Source organism: Dermacentor albipictus, chromosome 2 (assembly GCF_038994185.2).
Source record: "Dermacentor albipictus isolate Rhodes 1998 colony chromosome 2, USDA_Dalb.pri_finalv2, whole genome shotgun sequence".
Lineage (NCBI taxonomy): Eukaryota > Metazoa > Arthropoda > Arachnida > Ixodida > Ixodidae > Dermacentor > Dermacentor albipictus.
In genome coordinates this window covers 45,221,002-45,230,777 of record NC_091822.1, presented here as the reverse complement: position 1 = coordinate 45,230,777, position 9,776 = coordinate 45,221,002, and positions in this window count along the sequence as shown.

The window sequence follows — 9,776 nt, the reverse complement described above, 5'->3', positions numbered from 1 at the left end:
CGCGAAAGTAGGCGACCGGCGACGTTGGAGTCTGTCTGCTAGCACCTGGTGCCGGTGTCGTGGTTGGAAACTTCAGGTTCTCTTGTTTATACCACCTGGAGGCATCGCTTCGTGTCGCCTGATACGAGGTTAGGAGGCGCGAGAGCTGACTGGCTGCGTGCGCTGAAGTGGATTGCGTTTGCAGAAGTGTTACTCGAGCAGGGTGCTAGAAATGCCTCCTAAATAACAGGCCTATGCACTCTGCTTTATGGCATCAAGCTACTTGGACTGAAATTTGACCGTCACGCCCGGCGTGACGAAAGCGGGGACGTCAAAGTCACTGCGGCTTACTGGGGAGCATACCCATTAGATTCTTTGGCAGGCGGGCAAGGCAGCATGACGTCTTTGATCGAAGTGCACAGGCCATGTCTATCTAGCAGGCGTTGAAGCTGGGCAAGGCTGAATCTGCTAAGCTTGAAATGGTGGATACTCTTGAGTGTACCCTGAAGCACTTTGCTAAGCTATGTCGTAGTCCTCTGGTATAGCTTCGGTGACAATCTATTTCGCAGCTCCTGGTCGTAGGTAGATGCGGTTTCGAAAGAAGATACCTCCAATGTCTGCCTTTAAGGCTTAACTTTACGAGGCTATGGACTGACGTCGACTATGCCTTTTTACCAGTTTTGACTGTGGTGAAACCACACAGGCTAACCGAAAATTAGTGGCTGGTGAGCTGGTTGTGTACCACTCCCCATGTTTGTGCTGTTCCTATTGCTTTTGCTGAAAGAGCGCATGATGACGCGCGGTTACGAAGCTTGGTTTCAGGTAACTTGGCAGGGTAGATAAGAAGGTGCGCAACTTTCTATCCATTAGCAACTGAATCGGGGATTGTACTCCTATGTATGCGTTGAGCAATAGTTATATAGGACCTGTGCGAAGTCCTTGCCTCGATCAGCTGCATTTTCTTCATTAAATTACCTGTTTAGATGGTCCTTTCTGACTTACCATTCTCGTTTGACAGAAGTGGTGTGCTTTCAATGGTGTTTCCTTTTCCTGGATATGTAGCGATATTTGAGGTGTGAGTTGATGACCCAAGTGCGTGGTTCATGGCAAGCATAGCTGCAGCCTGCCCTCTTTGATGTTAAGCTTTTTGGCGCGTGCTACTGCCGCACCTCTTCGAGAATTCCCGCCTGTCTTCCAAGGTTTTGTGATGCCACTGGAATGTCGCCGAAATAGGGTTTGACGCCGAGTTGCCATTAAAGGGCTATCTTACTGGCTTGCTGGAAGCGCTCGGGAGGCAGCCGGACGCTTTCATCTTTTTTGTTTCTCGTAACGACAATCGGATGCACCCGCTCAGGAGGCTCTGTTGCTTCCATGATGGTTACAGTCTGTTTCATTTTTTGCAGTTCTGTATTGGCTTTGTGCTCTAATGGTGCTGAGTACACTGCGTCGAGCAGACACTGTGGGAGTTACTCCTTCATTTAGCTCAGATAGTTATCCGATGGCTTCAAATACATCAGGAAAGTCGTCGAGCACGTTTTGAAGCATGCATTGTGGTGCATGCAGCTACAGTCATTTGCTGCAGCTGTCTTCTCGTGACGAGATTCAAGACTTTGCATGCGTTGGGGACTAAAATCAGTTTCAGTGGTTGGCTAACGACAAGGACGTTTAAGGTGCACTCGATTTATCCTGTTGAGCAGCGCGGCTTCCAATCAGCGTTAATGGAAAGCGCTTGTCCCGTATACATAGTCACCTGTGCCGTTCTGGGTTTGGATGCAGGTTGCAACGGCCATGTGCCAAATTTATTCTTGAGAATGATATTTAGGTCGGAGCCGGTGTCTAGCTTGCAGCTGACGCTGTGCCCGTTTACGCTGACAGTTTCTATCCCCTCCGAGTGGCTGTTTATGTTGTCAATATTTAGACTCTCCAAGAAAAATCTTGCGGCTGATCCCGTTGATGTGCACCCTCGAGGAGACCTATGCGCTGGCGGGAGGTTATGCTGCCTCATCGGCCAACACATGCTGGCGAAATGCCCGCATTCGCCACTTTTGTAAGATCTGGAGCGAGAGCCTGGGAATTCGCGCGGTATGTGCGTGGTTCCTCGGCGTGAACATCTTCTTGCGGTTTCAGATGTGGTTTGAGTTGCTGGTGATGCGAGTTGCATTGAGTTGTTTTTGCTTTTGTATGGTCCCTACTTCGAGATTCGATTCTTCATGCTCTTTTACGTGCTTTTGAGAATCTTCCGCTGCCTCGTACGGGGTGATTACTCGATTGAGCGTAAAGGCCCGTTCGCAAAATGGCATTCTCGAAGTTGTGCGTCTCTCATTTCTACGACGATGCGGTCGTCTGTGAGCCGGTCTTTATTCTCCCCAATGTCTCATTTTTCTGCTTGCCTCCGAAGGTCCCTTACAAACTCCTCGAATGTTTGGTTTTCATTTTGCTTCATTGTGTTGACTACTGCAGACGCCTGTGTTACATTTTTATACATCTTGTAAAGGGCGCCAAACTGTTTTAGGAGGTAAGGTAACTTTATCCAACGGCTACAAGTCGTCGGCCGTTGGAGGTAGAGGGGGAAAAGTCTGGGCGACGCGGTGGCTGCGGGCCCCGAGAACATGGATGGGTAGGGCCTTTCGCGTCGTGGCGTGTTTTGCGGCGTACTCACAGGCTGCATCGCAGATAGCATGCGTTTCCTTACAGTCCTCCCCGGCTTGTTGTGGGTTGTCGCCTAGCTCGGAATGTGCCGGAGGTAGCAGGAACGCGTTGGCCATAGTTGCAAGGTGGTGCCGGTTGCTATAACGCCAGGTTATCTTGTGTGGTTGCTGGGCCGAGTCGGACACAGTACCAGGCGAGTCGAGAGCAGAAGGGAGGTGTGTTTATCCAGGCAGTACAGATTAAAGTTGCGTTAAATAAGTGGCGAGAGCTGTCGGTTAAATTGAGTGACGTCGCATAGATGGCAGAAGATGAGGAAGCGATTCACATACATAAGAATTTGAACGTTATGTATTACTGACGAGACTGCGAGAGTAGAAGAGAGTCTTGAACGTTCGCTCACAAGCTTCGCTTTCCTGATGCAAATGGCCTCCGTTGATTACCAAGACTTTTACCGTGGTGTTCGTTGTTGAGGACGAGGTTGAGGTTATGTAGGCCATGGTGAAGCGTAGACTGTCGGTAGACTGAAATGCGAAATATACTTTTCCCTTCACTTTATTACTTTCTATGGGGTGTTACATAAGGGGTCGATATACCGAATGAGCAATGAGACCCACATATTAGTTGCGTGACAGGTAATCTGTAACATTTCGTTGAAACATTATCGGGCAGGTGGTAACAGTAAGTGGTACTGATGTAAGAAAAATCGTTATGATCGCTTTCTGCACGTGGAGAGAAGGAAGTGGAGAATATAGCAATGTGGCTGCGTGGCTGAGCATTCTTGTTCTTTTTCATTTCTTGATTTCTTTCTGTACAGGAACAGAAACAGAAACAAAAGCAAGACTGGGTGGCCTGACAAACACCTTTGCTCTAATTACAGTTCGGCACGCACGCCAGCATGTACGCTAAAAAAATGTATATGCACACATGTTTCAACGCAGTGTAAAAACATAGATTCAAAATTATAAACATTTTTCGAACCTTGTAGGTGTTTCAAAAACGTAAGAACGGCGGAATGCACACAATATGGCGACCTTACTACAGGTACACATACTTCTACAATACTGCACTTGTACTGTGAGGCCGTTCATGATACACAAGTCAAAGTGGCTCATCAGGTCATTACACTTAATTGCACAAAGGAACAGCCACACGCATAAAACATGCAATATAGAACGGAAGATATATCTGAAATAAAGTGTCACATGCTGCGTTCATGTTTGACTTTTCAAGAGAAAACTTCAGCGCATCTGAAAAAAAAAAATGATTTAAGACAGTTAAGTGTTATTTTCGATCAAAGCCATTTTAAATTTTCTTTTTGAGGTGTGATGTCTGTGTTTAAGAAGCAGTCAATTTTATTGAGCAAAGTAGAAACCTCATATCAAGTGTGTTGCAACCCATAAATAGTTCGAATCTTTCGAGTCTTTCTAACCTAGGTGCGGAAAGTATAAGGAGAACCCTGAAAACCTTGTAAGCAAGAAAGCCTATTGTATTGATATACTGGATTAAATCGAAATAGTATACTTGATTAGCTTTGAATATAGGGTGTGGCGTTGACCGCAGATAGCATAAGAGGCCGTGGTAGCTTCCAAAAATTAGCACCCTTTTTTGCAAAACAACTAGTTGAGTATAAATAGCGTCGTTGTTCTCCACACAAGCGCACAATAAGAAATTGGACAGTAGAAGAGAGTATAATCAGAGCTTGTTTTATAAGCCACAGTGGTACCAATGCACTTTATTTGTACACGCATTCAATGTTTCTACTTAATTTGGTCGTCGACTTTCCCATGTGTTCGTTCCAAGATAAGTCTTTATGGAGCCACACTTCCAGATATTTTTGAGTCGTAACCTGTTCCTATATGCTGTTGGTAGGAAATGCTCATGCTGAAATTGCGCGGCTTGTTCACAGGGGCAAATAGCATGTATTTTGTCTTACTGGTGTTCAGGCATAACTTGTTCAGTTTTAAGCAGGAAGACGACTCATTCAGAAAGTGAGTCAGATTTTCTTCAACATCGACAAGCGAAGCATCGGGAAAAAACGATATTTGTGTAGTCTGCATACATTACTAGTATGGAGCACTCTGGAATGCGGTTTAGGTAATTTACGTTTATAATAAATAGGAAGACACTCAATACGAAGCCCCGAGGCACTATTTGCTTCACTTCAACGTACGCTGGTGACTCGTTATTGTTTCCCACGTAGTGTTACGGACTGTTTAAGGAGCTTTGCAACAAGTCCTGCGCAATGCCTCGTATAGTACATGTGCTAAATTTACTAAAGGAACGTCATGACACACGGTGTCAAACACTTTGCGTAGGTCAATACAGAACCCAACTGGGTATATTTTTTTCTTATGTTTCTCTATTTTAGGATCCATCATTTTTAGTAATGCTAGCTCGGTAGAGTTGTTATTGTGCATGCTAGATTCGATATCATCAACATTATGCTTCTCAAAAAGTTCTGCAACCGGACGTTTATTGCGCTTTCATATACGTTTGACAAAACAGGCATAACTGACATTAAACGACAATTGGAAATTTGTTTTCGGTTGCTTCTTATAATGATAGGACATATATACGCGAGCAACTTTATCTCGAAGAAAGCCCGTACTAATAAGATAGGTTGATAATATGCGCAAGAGGAGCTGATATTACGTCCGCTATGTACTTTATCAGTGCCGGTTTTACGTCGTCATATCCAGCAGCATAATTGTTCTTGATAGTGTCAACCATTATTTCAATTTCAAGTAACACATCACACCGTGCACCACTCCTCACCTTCAGCAGAAACGCAGTCAAGCGGGAAGTAGCCAGCGTTATATTCGACACAAAGGAAGACAGGATAGTTTAGGTTACAGAAGTGGCAAGTTGCACCGCAATGTAGCACCGCATAAGCATACCAACTTTATTACGGCAATAAGGGTTAATTGAAAGAACGAAATGCAGCAAATTACTAACATATGCACTAGAACAAAGAGTAAAGAGTAATTTTAATTGGGCCACCTAATTATGGTACACAACAAGATAGTAAAGATATTGTCGTGGTTCAGTGAGCACGAGAGCTTTAATTGCGAGAGGTCATCCTGTCGCACTTATGGGCACGTCCGAGAATAGGGAACGCAATCGCTATTGAGTCGGCCCGCACTCTCGAGCAGATCGTCTTTGCCGTCACTTTGTGGCTCGAGGCAGACAAGGGGAGAGAGGGGGCGGCATTGGCGTCCCTCCAGAGCGAGCATCGTCCCAATGCGCGGCGAATAGTAGTCAGCACCCAAATGCAGGTGTACATGTCACTCGGAAGGATGAGGTTTCATGCGCACCACGTCCCCAGTTTCACGCTTATGCTGGCGGCACTTCCAGCAAGAAACGACTTCGCAGGTGATGTCGCTAAGGCAGCGCAGAACTTTTTACCGCCCGATGTACCGCCGTAGAGGTTACTCAAGGAGGCCACGGCGTCTAATACATGACCATACCCAAACTCTGTCGCCAGGTTTGTAAACGACAGATCTATGGTAGAGGTTATACCGACGGGTGTCACGGTCTTGGTGACTGGTCATTTGGACACGCGCGTACACTCTGGTATCCTCGGCGTGCTCTGTGAAATAGGTGACGTCAGCTTCTGTATTGCTACAATCATGTTGGCAGGATAGCGTCGAGCGTCGTCATTATTTCTTGACCATGGAGAAGACCGAACGGTGTCATTGCAGTTTCCTACGGTATCGTATCATACACAAATGACAAATACGGCAGAACTTTGTCCCACTCCTTGTACTCCAGGGCGATGTACATACAGATCATGTCAACGAGGGACTTGTTAAGTGGTTCTGCAAGCCCGTTCGTTTAAGGGTTGAATGTAATTTCCATGCTATTAGTGGTGCCGCTGAGCGCGAGTCAACTTAAATGCTCCTCTGTGAAAGCGGTTCCCTTGTCTGTCATGACGACAGCTGGAGCACCAAGTCTTAAGACGATGCTCTCAATAAAAAATTGTACCGCCTCAGCTGCCGTGCCATAGGAAGTGACTTAGTCTCCGTGTACCTGGTGAGCTTGTCTGTCGCGACTATGACCCATTTATTTCTGTTGGCCGTCGGAAACGAGCCAAGAAGTTCCATTGCACTTTGGGCAAATGGCGACTCCGGCACTCCAGCGGGGAGTAAGAGCCTGGCGTGTTTATTATATCGTACTTTTTGTGGCTGACAGTCAAAGCAAGGTCTCACATAATGCTTCCCCTCTGCTGCAAGCTGCTTTGGCCAGTAGTATTTGCTTCTCATTCGTGCCGATGTCCGTGTGTAGCCAAAGTGGTCTCAAGTGGCTTGGTCATGGCACGCCCGCACAATTTATCTGCGGAGAGTATTTGGGATGACTAGGAGGTAGCTGTACCCTGTTGAACAATAGTTCTTTTTATAGTGGGTGCCGTTGCACAAGCACAAGGATGATAGTCCATTTAAACTAACGTTCGGCACATTGGTAGGTCAGCCTTCCAAAAAAGCAATAGGTGAATGAAGATCTTGATCGTTTTGTTGTTGACAAGACAGGGTGGCAGCATCAACAACTGCTAAAAGGCCTGCGTATTCATCATAATTTGCCCCTGGTAATTCAATTGGTGGTCTTGAGTGGTAGTCGGCACCGAAGTGCAGCTTCTGTTATTTAAGTGCCACAGTCATGTCCTACTCTTATAGTAGTAGGCGTCAGCGTGCGAAAGGTCCAAACGAGTCTTCCATGTTTGTCAACCCACAAAGTGGGCGATGGTCGCTCACAACTTAGAAAAAAGCGGCCGTATAAGTGGGAGCGAAACTTACTAAGTGCCCATGCTAGAGCCAGGCATCCCTTCTCTGTGGCGTAATAGTTAGACTCCGCACACGACAATGTTCTGCTCACCTGAGCAATGACTCTCTCGGCGCCATCTTGCCGCTGAACGAGCACGGCTCCAAGGCCCACGTTGCTGGCACCTGTGTGGATTGATGTAGGTGCATCCTCATCGAAGTGAGCGAGTGCGGGCGGAAATGTAGGTGCTGCTGTAAATCGTTGAATGCCGCTTCCTCCTCCTCTAACCATATAAATGCGACGTGTTCCCTTTTTAGGCTGGTGAGCGGAGAGGCAATGATGGCAAAGCCCTGTATAAAACGCCGGTAATAGACGCAGAGGCTCAGAAAGCGCCACGCAGGCTTCTTGTCCTTGAGCGTTGCAAACTTTGCGACGGCAGCAATTTTTTTCTGACCCGGTCTAACACCATCATGGCTCACCACATGACCCAAGATGTGAAGTTCTTCAAAGCCGAAGTGGCATTTCTCTGCTTTCAAATTCAGTCCAGCGGAGCATACGACTTGAAAAACGGACAGAAGTCGCTTGAGGTGGTCCTCGAATGTGGACAAAAAAACTTTCATCGTCCAAATATACCAAGCAAGCCTTCCATTTAAATCCGTGCAGGACAGCACCCACTATAGGTTCTCGAAAGGAGAACCTTCAATTCGTCCTGCGCATTTGGCGTCACGAAAGCGGTATTCTCTTTGTCACGTCCATCGATTTTGATTTGGCAGTACCCACTTTATTTAGATCTATCGATGAGAAGAAACGCGTATGTATGCGGGGCATACATACGCGTTTACATACATCGATGACGGCATACATCGATCATCGGCATACATCGGCATACATAATACATCGGCATACATACGCGTTTACGGCATACATCGATGAGAAGAAACGCGAGTTATGTATGCGGGGCAACGGATAAGCGTCTTCCTTTGTAACACAGTTTATCTTGCGATGAGCAGTACAAAACTGCAAGCTACAATCCTTTTTCTACGAGCACCAGAGGTGCTGCGCAAGGTCTTTTTGACGGCTGGAGTACATCATGCTCGAGCATTTTCTGGATCTACTATTGCATTGCCTCACGCTCCGTCTGAGCAACACGGTACGCATTTTGTTGGATGGGTCTTGCGGTCTCCTCCGTGATTAGGCGGTACTTAGCAGCATTTGGCCAACCCAACACGTTGAGAAGAAACAATACCTAAATTGTTCAAGCAGTTCGAGCAGTTCTTGTCTGTCTTTCGGCGTTAATTTTGCATTAACGTCGACGACGGGTACGTGTAGTGTCATACAAGCCATTGCTTCGTCTTGAGCAAAAAAGAAAAAAAAGAAACAGTGTTGAGCATTGTCATTGCGTCAAGGTATGCTACCGCGGTGCCTTTGCTGATGTGTCGGCGTTGATAGGTGAAATTTGTAATCAGCACGTCGGCACGTCCCTCTGTTAAGCTGACAATTTCACGAGCAATGGCAGCACCTATACCTTGACGCAGCAGAAGTGCCGTTATTTGTTCCGTTGTTCCATGTTCGTTCAGTGTGTCGCAAATAGTAAGAACAAGACTGTGTGATAGGGGCAGTATAAAGACATCGTCGTCAGTGACACGTAAAGGTCTGCTTTGTGATTCTGCACAATGCGTCGTCTTGTCTTTATTAGTGTAACAAGTAACCGCGCCGTCACGTATGCTAGCAGAGTGCCATCTTCCCGCCACAAGTCCATGCCTAGAATGAGCTGTTTGCAACCCTGTGGTAAAATGACGAAGGCATCGACGAAAGCTATCTTCCAAATTTCGAGTCTTGTCGTACATTCGCCTGTAGATGTCATCAGCTGACCTCCGGAATTTCGTATAGAAGGGCCAATCCATTGCGTTTTAACCTTGTTTGTTTGCCAAGGGCTCGCTCGTTATAGAAAGGTAGGCACCATTGTCAACTAAGACCATTACTTCTTGCCCACCAACGGTTACAGGGAGATCGGCACAGAAAATTATGTCGGCGTTCTTCTCTGGTAGGTCGTGGATCCGCTCCGTTCTTTGCAGTACTGGGAGCTTTTCGGCAATTCGTGTACGTGCAACCTTTTCCCCGCAGGTCACTGCTTTCATTTATCTGCCCTGGGCTGGGAGACCTCTTGACCAAGTTAGCAAAACTGGCGCGGTTCGGCGATGAAAACGCGTTGGAAACGGCGACCATGACCGACTGTTAGAGGCGCTCACTTGACGTCCTGTAAGGCTGCCGTCAAAGGCGCCACGGCTATAATCAAGCTGATGGCATGTAGCGGCAGGTGAATTTCCCTAGTATCGAGCTTATCGATGAGGGCAGAAGAGGAAAATGTGCCTTGGTCCTCCACAATTGCAGCA